General features: G+C 39.3%; 1 protein-coding gene across 2 annotated transcripts in view; it reads left to right on the forward strand.

Moving 5' to 3' along the window:
- Positions 1-696: 696 nt before the first annotated feature.
- The window catches only part of SLC8A1 (solute carrier family 8 member A1), a 313,327-nt gene continuing 300,093 nt past the window's right edge, over positions 697-13,930 (forward strand). The window contains exon 1 of one of the 2 annotated variants that reach the window (XM_059660003.1): positions 697-825. The gene's annotated coding sequence lies outside the window, so the exon portion shown is untranslated. The remainder of the gene's footprint in view (positions 826-13,930) is intronic. The other variant, XM_059660004.1, reaches the window with a different exon arrangement.

Here is a 13,930-nt window from a genome sequence, read left to right on the forward strand (position 1 = left end):
GAAACCCCTTCTTTGTCATTCTCTATCCCACAACTTGGTTAACTTTTTCCTAGAGATCATTACTACCTAACATTAGAGTATATCTTTGTTTATTTTCAGTCTTCCCCAGCTGAAAGCCAGTTTCATAAGGCCAAGACTTTATTTCTCTTTCCCTAAATGAATAAATTGGCTCTAGAAGGTATCCAGAACTCAGCCTCTTTACCAATGCAGTCAGGCAATGAGGTCTGGACATCAGTGCCTGGTGGCCCTGGGGAACTGAGATAATAGTATGCTTTACAGATCAAGCCCAGAGTTTTTAGGGTTCCCTTTGATGAAGACAAGTGAAAATGGGTTGTTGCAAAGTGGGTGATATGAGGAATAGGTGAATAAGAAAAGTTATAGTTCTTGAAAGAGAAGCTTACACTTGCATAAAAAATCAAAATATTCCACAAATAAGCTCAAAATGTTGTAATTAACTTATGAATAATACTTTTAATTTCTCATTACTTACTTATTTCCATGCTTTGAAAAAAAAGTTATTAGAGTTAAAAACAAGTCTGGGAATATGTTAAGGTTGTCGACTATATTTTAAATAGAAGAAAAGTTCTTAAAGGAGAGAAATTCTCCCAAACTCTTTACAAATACTGAAGCATCACAGACTGTAATGTTCTGGGGGGAAATGGAACTGAAATAGGAGAACCTACGGCATATGTAATTATCTTAAAGAAACACTAAGGTTTATTTTGTTTTTCTTCCAGTTCGTCAGTCTAAGACAGTGGTTCTCAAAGTGTGACCTGACCTGGGGACACCTGATCATCTCAACGACTCTTTCAGGAGGTCTATAAGGTTAGTGCTCTTTTCACAAAATATGAATGTGTTATTTGATTTTTTCATTCTCATTTTCTCACAAGTGTACACTGGAGTTTTCCAGAGACTGCAAGGTATGTGATATTACCATAGATTAAATGGGAAAACATATATGAAAATCCAATGGTCTTCTCTTAAGCCAAATATTTGAAATATTTGCAAGTATGGAAAACAAGATAATTTTTCCCACTAAATATTTGTTTTGGAAAATGTAGCTATTTTTATGAAAATATATTATGTTAACATCTAATGAGTATATTATTGTTATTTTTGTTGAATTAATAACTAAATACTTAATAAATTCATAGTTTTCATTTCTAATGCAATAAATGTCTATAAATATAACCCATACAAGCAAAAGCTCTTTTGAATCCTCACTGATTTTAAAAAAGCATAATGGGGGGGATGAGAACATAAGTGGGGGAGGGGTTGGGGGTTAATGGGGGGATGAGGACACATTTGTAATACCTTAACCAATAAAGAAATTTTTAAAAAAAGCATAATGGGGTCCACATAGTTTGAGAACTGCTGCTCGAAGACACTAAATATCAAAAAATAGCTCCTAAATAAATGCTTATAACTTAAATTTAAGACAATAAAAACAGTAACATATATTTTTAACCTTGACCACTTTAGTTAAATACATTTCTTAGGACTCCAAGAAAATAATAATTTTCTTTCTGGCATCCACCATGTCTTCCTCTGTCCATAAAGGTTTTTAGTATAGACTGAGGCAATTATTTTAGCTTATTTGCATATATAGTTATCCAAAGCTTTGCAAACACATATCCAAATGGAAACCCATAGAAAGTTTTAAGATCTAGCATTGTGGCCATGAGCACAGGCTTCCCAAACCAAACTGCCTAAACTTACTCAACCCTTCTATCCTTCAGCTTCCTTGACTCTGAATTATTGGCAATATTAGTACCTAAATCAAAGGGCTGTAAAAGGTTAAATAACTTCATGCTTATAAAATATCAAGAACAGTGCTAGGCATCTTCATAAATGTTAGCTCCTATGATAGTTGATATAGAATGTTTGCTACCATTACAATCATTACCGAGACTATACCAAACTCTTAGCATGAACTGTGGTGAGAAAAAGGGAAGCTAACAATGAAACTGTAAGTATTGGTATTTCAATGTAATTAGAAATTGCAAGATAAATTTAATCTTGTCACTGAGACGGTATCCTTTTCTGAGAAATCAAATATGTTTTGTTAAAAAGTAAATTCCCCCTCTGATACTCTATTCAGTAACTATTTGATAAGGCAACTTTGTGCATACTACATATATACATGCCCCAAAGAAGAAAAGAGAGACTGCATGTTGTGAAGATAAGTAACTAAGGAAAAGAAAATCTGTTTGTCCTCAGTGTGTCATTTCCTGATAACATTTCCCCCAGTCCAAGGCACCATATTTAAAATCAGGTGACTGGAGGACAGTTGTCAAAGGATAAGGGAAGCCAATGAAAACCAGGCTTGCAGGAAGGCAGTCTCATCATGTGCAGGACAGAAAAGACAGCAGAGGGAATAACCTTTTAAGTGAAATGTCCTAGATAATGTAAATTACTTTCATGTTAACACTCTGATTATAACTTGTAAAAGTTCTATTTTTGGCATGTTTTTGATCCTAAACGGGTTTATGTCTATGCCTATAAGAAATATCAATTCATATTAGAATTAGAATCACTAAGTAGAGTTTTCAGAGTTGCATATTAGGTCCAATGTAAGAAGAAAACACAAAAGATCGGAGTTGTCTACACATCTTATTTGAGGTAATGAGGTAATTAGATGTGTGTATCCTTTTATCAGAAAAAAAGGTTATAGGTCCACCCAGTTCTATTCTTTATCCATTGCCCTTCTGTAAGAAATAAACTGCTCTATGAGGCAACCTATTTTATATTCTGGGCAACTCTCATTCATTTATTCAATAAGTATTTATGGTCTAAACATTCTTCTAGGAACTTGAAATATACCAATGAACAAAATATAAAATCCCCGCTTTCACATGACATATGATTTTGAGACTTGGCAGATTAATAAATAATAGGTAAGTAAATATATATGTATCAGAAGGTGTTATGTGCTGTGGAGAAAAATAAAGCAGGGAAGAGAGATAAAGAATGTTGGAATGGAGGTTAGGAGGTGCTAGTTAAATACTGAGGGAAGTACATTCCCAGAGGAAATAGAAGAGGTGGGAGTAAGGATTTTAGGAAGATTTATATTTGTCTATTGATAGAAATTTGCTACCTGAAATCACATCAAATAAATTTATCTGTAATTAGGTAATTATGTTTGTCTTTAGTAATCCAGGCTAAATATCTTCAGTTCTTTCTTTATTTACCATGTGCTATGATTTTTAGATCCCTTATGTTTTACATCTCTCCCTCAGACAGGACCACTATACTCTAAAATGCAGAGTAGAATGGGAAAATTACCCACCCTGCCCCCGATTCTGTGTTCTGTTTTCTGGCTTAAGTGGTACTTTCTTCAGGATGCCTTTCTGACTCCCAAATCTGAACTATGTGTCTCCTCTAAGCATTATCTTAGCTGTATTATAATTCACCTTAGACTTGGCAGGCTCCAGGCTGCCATCTAAGCCATAAGCTTCACAACAACAGTGTGTATATTCTATTCCATCATTGTGCTTGACACATAGTAGGTACGCAGGAAGCAGGACGTTTTACTGTGTTTACCGCTATACCTGTGACACCTAGAATAGGACTGGTACATAGTAGGCCCTCAAAAAACATCTGTTGGAGAACTACACATCTTTGAAACAGCTAATAGGGTAACAGATAATTACAGTTATTTGTGAATTGACAAATAATTCTAAAAATTCAGCCTTATAGTAATATAGTGCTTCACGATTTACCAAGTATGTTCTCATATATGTTCTTCTGCAACCTCCCTAACTCCGCGGGGTAGTTGGGATGGAATGATTCATTTCCATTTTATAAAGGGAGCAATTTATGAGGCTCATAGAGATTAAGAGTTATTTGGATAGATATTGTCAGGCTTGCATCCAGATCTTCCCAATTCAAGGTCTTCAGGTTTTTTACACAACTCACAAGTATAAGCTTACTGCAGGATTATCATGTAAAAATGAACATGTCTTTATCATATGCAAGTCAGAATGTCACCATTGACAGCACTTGGCTTTCCATAGCACCTAGCTTCCTCTGTTTTCACAGCCTTATGTTTATAATCTCCCTGGTTTAGATATAGGTCAAGTTTGTGCACAGTCTATCTCAGTCCAATTCTTTCTCTCCTACATACTTGATTCACTGCTCTTTTCACCTATTTGATGATGTGTTATCCATATATATATGCCTAAGCGACCGAACAACTATTCGCTATGTTGCTCACTGACCACCAAGGGGCAGACACTCAATGTAGGAGTTGCCCTCTGGTGGTCAGTGCACTCCCACAGCCAACCTTCCATGGCCAGCCAACCTCCCACGGTCCCTCCCCCTGCCTGCTGGCCCTAATCTGCTCCAGTCGCCCCTGATGGCTGGCCAGGCTGAGGGACCCCACCTGTGCACAAATTTGTGCACATGGCCTCTAGTTTCTGGATAAATATCTTACAATTTCTTTCTTTCTTTCTTTTTTAAGATCTGTCAGCATGTAATAGAAACATGTATATTTGCCTGGTCTTGCCAAAGTTATCTGAGATTTTCACTATTTATAATTAAAAAAAAAACTGTTTTAACTTCTTGCAATGGCAGTAATCATTTCAGATTTCCTGTCAACTTTATTGCCTTGGGGGGTATGAATAGGGTATTTCCAGACAGATGCCTGAGGTCAGTAACTTCTTATTTTAATGAAGGGTGTATTTCCTCTATATGACTGATGAAGAAACATTATTTTTAGGCAGTAATAGCAATTTGGTGTGGTTAGCTCATAACGTACAACCATCTCAGTACATAGGGTGATGGGGGAAGTAGTAGGTCCCTGTTTCACAGGAGCTGAAACTGTGCTGGTGCCATGACATTGACAGGTAAGGTAATCTATTCCAACAGAAATGTGGTGGCAGAGCACTCAGTGAGATGGTCTCTGTGTGGTTAAGACTTATCAGATAAGATTTCAAGGTAGAAACAAGAACTGAATGAGACTGATCTGGAAATGCAGGCAAAGAATGGGTTTTAGAGTAAAAAATGCTGGACCCAACCCAGGCCCAGCTTATGGGCTTAGTAGTTGTGTGAACATGGGCTTTTCTCCCACTTGTAAAATAAGGTTATCAGTACTTCTATCAGAGGGTGGTTTTGAAGATCAAATAGCATATGTATCGTCTCCAAGAACCACAGAACATTAGCAATGGCAAAGGTTTCTGTTTGAGAAACTAAACCTTCAGTGGAAAGATTCCAGGAGCCTGGTTTAGGATAAAATCAGCAATTTCACAGATAAGAAACATCAACCTGAGATCTAGGAAGCTGATAATCAATCTGAGATCTAGGAGGCCAAAGTAATTTGCTTAAAGTTATAGCCATAGAATAGTAATTATATTTATGTTGCACAGTCTCTGGTCACATGTGGAAAAGTCTTTAATCCCATCCTGTTATACAAATTACTTGGGAAGATTACAAAGGTGATAGCCATAACATTTAATATCATGAATGTAATAGGTAAAGATTGTGAACATACTCGTGAATTCAAGTGTCACAAAAAACAAAACAAACAAAAAAAAACACCATGGGTTTTTCTTTGGGAAAAGATGGAAATTAATCAGGATTTAATTAATGTGAACAGCATTCTGAAGGGAATAACAAGGACTGAAATTATTTATGTGACTGTCAAATACAAAGAGACATTATATGACCTTTAAGGAAGAAATTGTCTCTAAAAGGAGCAAGAGGTAACACATCATTATTCTATGGGGGGGGGGGGGGGGGAAGCAAAAGAAGACAAAGTCAGCAGCTACAAATGTTCTTAATTGAGGGGAGGAAGGTAATTCAGACAAGTGAGTGACACAGTGTGGACTTTTGGCCTCCTTCCATCCATACCTGGAACACCCACTTCAGAAGCAACCCTGGGCATCACACTGCTGGCCTGTGATTCGGAGGGCAAGCTACTGTGTGATCTATAGGGCGATGCTCTGTAGCATCAACCTGGGTTGTTTCTTTATTAGAGATTGGGTTTGCATCAATCTGCTATCACCCTATCAGCTCTGTGCACAAAGAGACATTTCCCAAAGGGGCAGCTTGTGGTTAACAGTGGAGTCTTTGGACAGCTCAGCAATTGAAACTGAACACCCTCCTGGGGGTCAGATACCCTACAGGTCATGATAAACACTGTGTTCCAACCAGCTCCACCAGCTCTGGGGATCCAGTCCACTCCTTTCAAAGGATTTAATTAACTGCTCCCCTGGTGTGCACCATGTGGGACATCACTCTCAAATTAATTCACCTTTTAAAGCACATATCCAGCTTCTTTCTTTCTCTGCATATTTTGTTTTTAGATCACCAGTTCCTATAAGATATATGATTAACTACCCTCAATATCTAGACCCTATTATATTTAATGCTCTTGGGCCACTTATAAATGACTTAATGATGTCAAGTAATCATAAACAGTGTTTTCAGGTATATCATACATGGAATAAAGAAATTAAGCATCATCTATTAGAAATTTAGAGGCTAAGTAAAAATGTCCCTATCTATGCTCTTTGAGGGTCAAGGGAGCTCTATGTTGTCAAAAAAAAAAATCAGAAATTCTCAGCTCCCTATAACCTATTTCAAAGGCAGCTGCGGTCCTAGCTGGTGTAGCTAAATGGTCCCAGGTTGCATTTCCTGTCACGGGCTTGTACCTGGGTTGCAGGTTTTGTCTTGCCCCTGGGGGGAGGCAACCAATGGATGTCTCTCTCTCACATAAATATTTCTCTGTCTATCTATCTATCTATCTATCTATCTATCTATCTATCTATCATCTATCTATCTCCTTCCCTCTGTTCCTGCCTCCCTTCCACTCTTTCTAAAAATCAATGGCAGCCCTGACTGGTTTGGCTCAGTGGATGGAGCGTCGGCCTGGGGATTGAGGGGTCCTGGGTTCGATTCCAGTCAAGGGCATGTATGTTGGTTGCGGGCACATCCCCAGTGGTGGGGGGGGGGGTGTGCAGGAGGCAGCTGGTCGATGTTTCTCTCTCATCGATGTTTCTAACTCTCTATCCCTCTCCCTTCCTCTCTGTAGAAAAATCAATAAAATATATAAAAAACAAAAATTTTGAAAATCAATGGCAAAAGTATCTTCATGTGAGAATTAACAATAGACAGCTGCACATCCAGGGGACAGGCAATGGGAGAAGTCTATCAAAGGGCAAAGAATAAGTGGGTGTTCTGTCTGTAGAGAATTTAAACACAACAATAAAACCAACCAAGGGTCATCTACTCCTTGTTGTCACCATGTGCCATCTAACCGATGAAGTTTTCTCCCTGCCTGCTGGAGCAGACTACCCCCGCCCACTTCAGTCTGCCACTCTTAAAGGAAAGATTTTACCCTGGAATACTAAGATCCTTATAGAAAGCATATGTGTTCCAATTGAAACCACCCAGAATGATTCCCCTGAAAATGAAAACTCAGTGTGTTTTAAAATACTGGCCTAAGGGGGTTGGGGGGGGAGGGGGGTTAATGTCATTCAGCCAAGAATGAGCGAAAGAGAAAAAATAACTATATTCTTCCCTTTCTTCACTGGTCATTGCTTAGAGTACTCTTATTTGGGTCTTCTGTGAGATCATTGTAATCATCTTCTCTATGGTCTCTTCTTCATCCCTGACCATGCGCACTTTAACATATTTTATACTCTTTTCAAATTGCACCTTCCTCATAAAGCAGATATCTGGCTGTAGCATTCATGTGCTCAAAAATCTTCAATCTAATTCTAGCTATGAGTCTTAATTCTAAGAGGTCATAAATAGTGTCTAATTCATTTTTTAATCACAAGAGAACTTAGCTCATGGCTTTGAGCAGAGTAGTCACTCATTATTTACTGCCCGATTTTAAAATTCAGCCAATAAACCTGCTTCAAAATTTCCTTTGAATGATTGCCCTATAATGAAGCATGTTCCATTAATTTGCATCATTTATTCAACATATTTATTGATCACCTATTATGAATTAGGTAGGCACTTTGATGTTCTGAATAATTTTCCATACAAATTTGCCTTTCCTTGAGCAATTTCTACATTCCAAGTTTTTTTGTTTGTTTGTTTGTCTGTTTTGGCCAAAAAAACAAAAAGAACAAAAATTTATCTTAAGATCCCTAAGATACAAAATTTAGGATTTTGTATCTTTTAGGCTTCACATTTATCAGTGTTCATTTCAACAGACAAGTGAATGGGTCATAATCTATTTTAGCCTAGGAACCTCTAAGTAGAATTGAAACCAAATATTTAAGATCTGCCAAATAAAAACGATTAATCTATATATATAGAGGCCTAAGCGACCCTTCCGACGGAACAACTGGAACAACCAGAACGACCAGTCAACCAGTCGCTATGGTGCACACTGACCACCAGGTGGCAGACGGTCAATGCAGGAGCTTCCCCCTGGTGGTCAGTGCACTCCCACAGCCAACCTCTTGCGGCCGGCCAGTGGCATTGGTGTTCAGCATCTGTTCCTTCCACTCCTGGCCCAGCAACCATCGCCTCCTCTCCAGACCCCGCTGGGGTCTTCAGGCCCTGGGCTGGGATGGGGAACCGGGGGTGGGTGGCGGCAGACACAGCCCCATTCCCAGGGAGGCTGAGGGCCAGCTCCCTCCTCAGGGCCGGCAGCCAACCTCCCACGCCCTGTCCCTCCCCCCGGCCAGCAGTCGCTGATTGGCCTGGCCCTGATCGGCCTTGATCACCGGCCAGGCCTAGGGACCCCACCTGTGCACAAATTTGTGTACTGTGCCTCTAGTGTTAAATACAATTAGGGGGGGAAAGAGGTCAGCTATTATTTCCATACATTATTTGCAAATTTGCAAATGGTGATTTTCCCATAATTAAATATTTAGCAACAGTTAAGAATTGTATGTGTAGATGAATGTGTGAGCTTGCATAAGAGTTTGTGTATATGAGTGTGTGTGTGTGTGCATGCGTGTGTGTGCATACTATGTGTAGTATGTAATCTCAGAGAAGAATGTAAGAAGAAGGAAAAAGTAAGTGTGACAAACTCATGGAATAAAGGACTGGAACTATCATTAAGTTACACATCTGTGATTTCCCTCCCTGGGTACCAGGGCTGTTGACTTTTTGGCACAAGCTTCATCCATGAGAGATCACTGATGTAGTTTCCCCCATCTAGTTGCTTTAATAAGATGCTGTTCTTTCAGCAAAACCAAAGGGGGCACTCAGAATTCTCACAGCAGCTCTGCCTGAGAATAAATACAACCGTTTTATGTGCAACCTCTGGAGCTGTCTGCCTTTTTGGAGCAACTCTTGGGGATTTATGTCATATGAAATGCTTCTGAATGCGGGGGTGGAAGCCCTGTGGCCAGGTCTCTGCAGCTGACCCTGATGGAGGCCAATGGCTTTGAGGTGCGAATTCCTAAAGGAACCTCATCTCAGGGCGGAAACAAATGACCAGACAACACTGTGCTCTATCATTTCATCTATTTGAGACTCTCAAAAGAGGGATTGTCACTGAGAAATCCTGCCTTCATTCAGGTCCCTGCAAACTGACCATGTAAACTAGTCCCTGCGCCTGAAGTCTCTATCATTTTTCCTTGCTTCATGTCTTCCATAGCAGTATCTGCATCTGACATCCTATCTTGTGCTAATGTGTTTATTTTGTTCACCGCCTCTTGTTTTTCTAGTGGCATGCAAGTCCTAGGAGGGTATGAATTTTTACTGATGTTTTCATTGTTGTATCTCCAGGGTCTCATACAGTGCCTGGCCCAGAGTAAGTCCTCAGAAATATTTGTTGACTGGATACATGAAGGAATGAAACAAATGAGTAATATGACTATTCTCAACTGAGTTTTTATATCTGCCCTACCCAGCTTCTTGTCTAGAATAAGAGTTGCTTGACCACTGACTTTGAACATAGCAGGAAGTTCACAAGTTTCTTGAAAAATAATAAGTGAAAATTACAAGTATAATACCCATAAAATATATACCTAAAGGACCCTTCTTAACAGGAAATAAGAGATTCTCTGACATGCTTACAAACTGAGCCAAACAGGAGCTTATAAGTAATTCCTGAGATAACCAACAAAGGGTCAGCTTACAGGCACAAGCCTGAGGCTCGGTCAGATTGCCATCTCCATGTGGTCTGGCCTCCTGCAATGTCACAGACAATCTGTCATTGCAGAGCAGGTGGCCAGGCAGAACTTTGGATGTGGACACGGTGACAATGCCAGTTGCTAACCAGGGCCGTCACTGTGCTATAAGGAGATGATTGCTATTAAGTTGCAATTTGCACTGGACAAGGGCCAAAGAGTCTCCCCATACAGGCCAGTCCCCACACAGGGAATATTATGTGCTTGATGAATTCAGCTACCATGCACCAAAAATCGCTCGAGGTGCTGAGGATTGAGTGTTCAACAAGACAGACAGGCCTTGCAGTCCTGAACTTCACTTTCCTGATCCCATCTTCCATGCTGCTTATATATCTTTGTCAGGTCAGTTACAATACCCACTTGTGCCTCATGGAGACTCAAAAAGACCCTCAAACATTTTTAAGCTCTCTTAAATTTCCAAGAAAAGTTCCCATTTTTATATTTAGTTAGATATTAGTGTTCAAAGGAGTAACAGAATAGAAACAGCGTTGAGGCAGATATAAAGAGTTTTGTTTTGTTTTTTCACTTGTCTTTACTACTAATTAGCAAATTGCTCTTAGGCCAGTGGTTCTCAGCTCTGGCTGAACCTTAGTACCACCTAGGGAGCTTAAAAAAAAATACCAGTGCCCTTACTCCACTCCAGGTCTATGGGAACAGAATCTCAAAGAGTTGGCCTGGGCTTCAGGATTATTTTAAAACAACACACCTGATACTTCTAGATAGCCAGGACTGGGCAAATCTCTGTACTTTCTTTCTTAGTCTTTAAAATGAGAGTAATCACAGCTCACCCAACTAGTTCATAGGGATTTCTTATATATGACTTAGGCTGCAAGTGGCTAATAGTTTTAATATCTACATAAACAATGTGTTTATTCTGGCCTACCCTCAAAAGTTGTAAAGCTTATCCAAAGATGGCTAAGCTTTTGTGGGTGTGACAGGACAGTATGTTAAAAGGAAAGGGAAAAAAATGTCGTTTCTGAGCTTCTCTGCTCATGATCGCTAAGGACTCTTTAGGTCACACTAGATAAGACTCTGAATTTTTAAAGAGACAAGAGCAGGTAGTATTGTTATTTCCAGACATTTCCAGAGGTAGCAGAATCAACATCATTAAAACCTTCAGTTCAGTCTATTTCCCCCTTGGGTATTTTTGTTATGACTATTTTCAAGGGCTACTGTCTGGGCACTGCGGTAACCACTAGAACATTGGCAGCTCTCAGAAGATTCTAATCAGTGCCCAGCAAGGGGAGATGTAGAGGAAGCTACACATCATAGACGATGCCTTATAAAAGAGATTTATTGAAAAAGCTGAAGTGCCATCTCTCGGGGACATTGCTTCAGAACTGGACTGCAAGGAACAACTGCCTGGTACAGAGCACCCCAGGGCTTCATCTTGAGTCCCTATTGATGGAGAGTCATATAATCAATATTGAGGGAAGTCTGTGCAGACGCAGTGAAGACGTTTATGTTCTAATAAGATCCCCGGTAAGTAACATTAATGTGACAACCAAAATCTTCATCGCAGTGAACTTTGTTTAAAATGGCTCTGTTGCAGTGGTTCTCAATCTTCTGGCCCTTTAAATACAGTTCCTCATGTTGTGAACCAACAATTTTCGTTGCTACTTCATAACTGTAATGTTGCTACGGTTATGAATCATAATGTAAATATCTGATACGCAGGATAGTATTAGGTGACCCCTGTGCAAGGGTTGTTTGACCCCCAAAGGGGTCGCGACCCACAAGTTGAGAACCGCTGCTCTATTGGAACTTACACCCTCAGATTATAATAGAGTTGGGACCTAGATGATAAGCAGACATAAAGGAAAATAAATATTGTGATGCATCCAGAATGTTGTGCCCCCTTTATCAGTCATATAACCATACTCTGTACTTAACAAAATCAGAACTTGTACAAGTAGCTTCTTTTATTGAAGACAGGAAATACTTTCATGCTATAGGGGCATCAATTTCCCTAGATTATTTGTTGTACAGAATTCTGTATAACAAAAATGATAGCATAATTATTATCAGTAATGAGATGGTCTGAATATGTGGAACCTAATTATGTAGAAACTTTTAAAAAGACTTTATAACATTTTATGGAACTTTATTAATAGTTACATAAACAACATAATTTATTAAATAATTACTATAACCAGGAGCTATGTCAATATGTCAATACATTTTAACACCCCCCCCCCCTTTAGCTCCCTGAAGGAAAATTTTACCATGTAGGTTTTCCTAACAGAAATTGTGACTGAGAGAGGTTAAGAAACTTCCCCAAGGTCACACAGCTAAAAATGATATTCTGACTCCAGATATTCTGACTCCAAAGCCTTAACTCTTAACTAGTCTCTGTTATTTTCTGACCCCCTAGCTGCTCTAGATAATGATTCTGCTATTGAGTTACTCATTGGCAATTTTACCATTGGGTACAGTTGTGGGATACAGGCCAGATGTTTCCTTAATATAAAAAGGGGTAAAAATGAGAAATGCAAGTGTTAGGGTTTTGTACAAGCCCAACCCTTGACTATAATTGCTCGGATGCAGGAGTGCAGGCACCTGCTATTCAAAGACTGTGACAAATTCATAGGAAGCGGGTGACCTCCCAGCCTTGGAGCACAGGGGAGAATGGGTGATAACTGTTCGTCTACGAGTAAGACTGTTCCCACCCAATAGCAGGGCCTGCTTCCTGGATGGGGTTCTACTGTGGTGCTCAGCTGTTCAAAACAAAACAGAGAAGAAAAAGTTGAATTGCAGGAATAAGACCCCAGAGAAGGAACAGTAGCACTTAGAAGTAAACCAATAATCTTGTCACCCCTGAAGCAAAAACCCCTGGGTCCCACCAGTAGCAAAACAAAACAAAATAAAAAACAAACAAAAAAACAAACCCGAAGGACAAATGGGGCCAGGCCCTACCTGAGGCCCCTAGGTGTGGGGAAATGGTTAATGCCACGCTCTACTAGCTGGCCAGGCGGAGGACATTATAATTCTTTTCTCTTATGTACAAATCAGTATCAGACTCAGACCATGAATGTGCAGAGATCTGAGTGGTGACAACTGGCAAAATAGTCAATGAGGTCAGGAAGGACTAGTTCTATATTAACACACTTAAAAAACACCAGGCATTAAAAAACAAAAACAAAAAACAGTGATGGTACCTCTGACCTAAGTAATTCAAACTAAATTAAAAGGAATTTCATGATAACAAAATAAATTTTCCCTGTGATGAAAAATTAGTGTTTTAGCAAAATATTAAACTTTTTAAAAAATTTGGTACGCCTGATCATATGTCTAATTTTTCCATAGACTGGATAAAAAGTTAGGCCTAATTCACAAGTTTTATACTTTGGTCTAAAAATGAGTTAATTAAATCTCCTGAAGATTTTCAGGAAAAATGGTTCTGAAAACCTGTACCATCTTTAGAATACATCAAGTCTTAGTAGAGTCCCCAAATGGTCCTGGCATACTGCTGGGAGACATAACTGTGGAAACCTATACTCTGCATCTCAAGTCCAAAGGAAAGAATGGCAATTCATATTCAAGGACACAATTAAGAAATACTATTGCCAGTGGAATGTTAATCACCACCTTTCTACATACAACATTTCTTCTTTCCAAAGTCCCAGCCGGCAGTAGCCTCACAATTTCCTTCGCTAGAGCCTCGTGCCAGTGATGAAGCCTTTGATAATTCTTGCAATAAAAATCCAGTCATGCTTGACATTTAGGAGGGAGCAAAAGGTTTGATTTGCCTTAGGGCCCTGGAACCCTTAGAGAGATGCCTTTAATGAGAAATGAAAGGCAAAATAAAAATTAGGGGCTCAAATATT

Source organism: Myotis daubentonii, chromosome 12, assembly GCF_963259705.1.
Source record: "Myotis daubentonii chromosome 12, mMyoDau2.1, whole genome shotgun sequence".
Classification (NCBI taxonomy): domain Eukaryota; kingdom Metazoa; phylum Chordata; class Mammalia; order Chiroptera; family Vespertilionidae; genus Myotis; species Myotis daubentonii.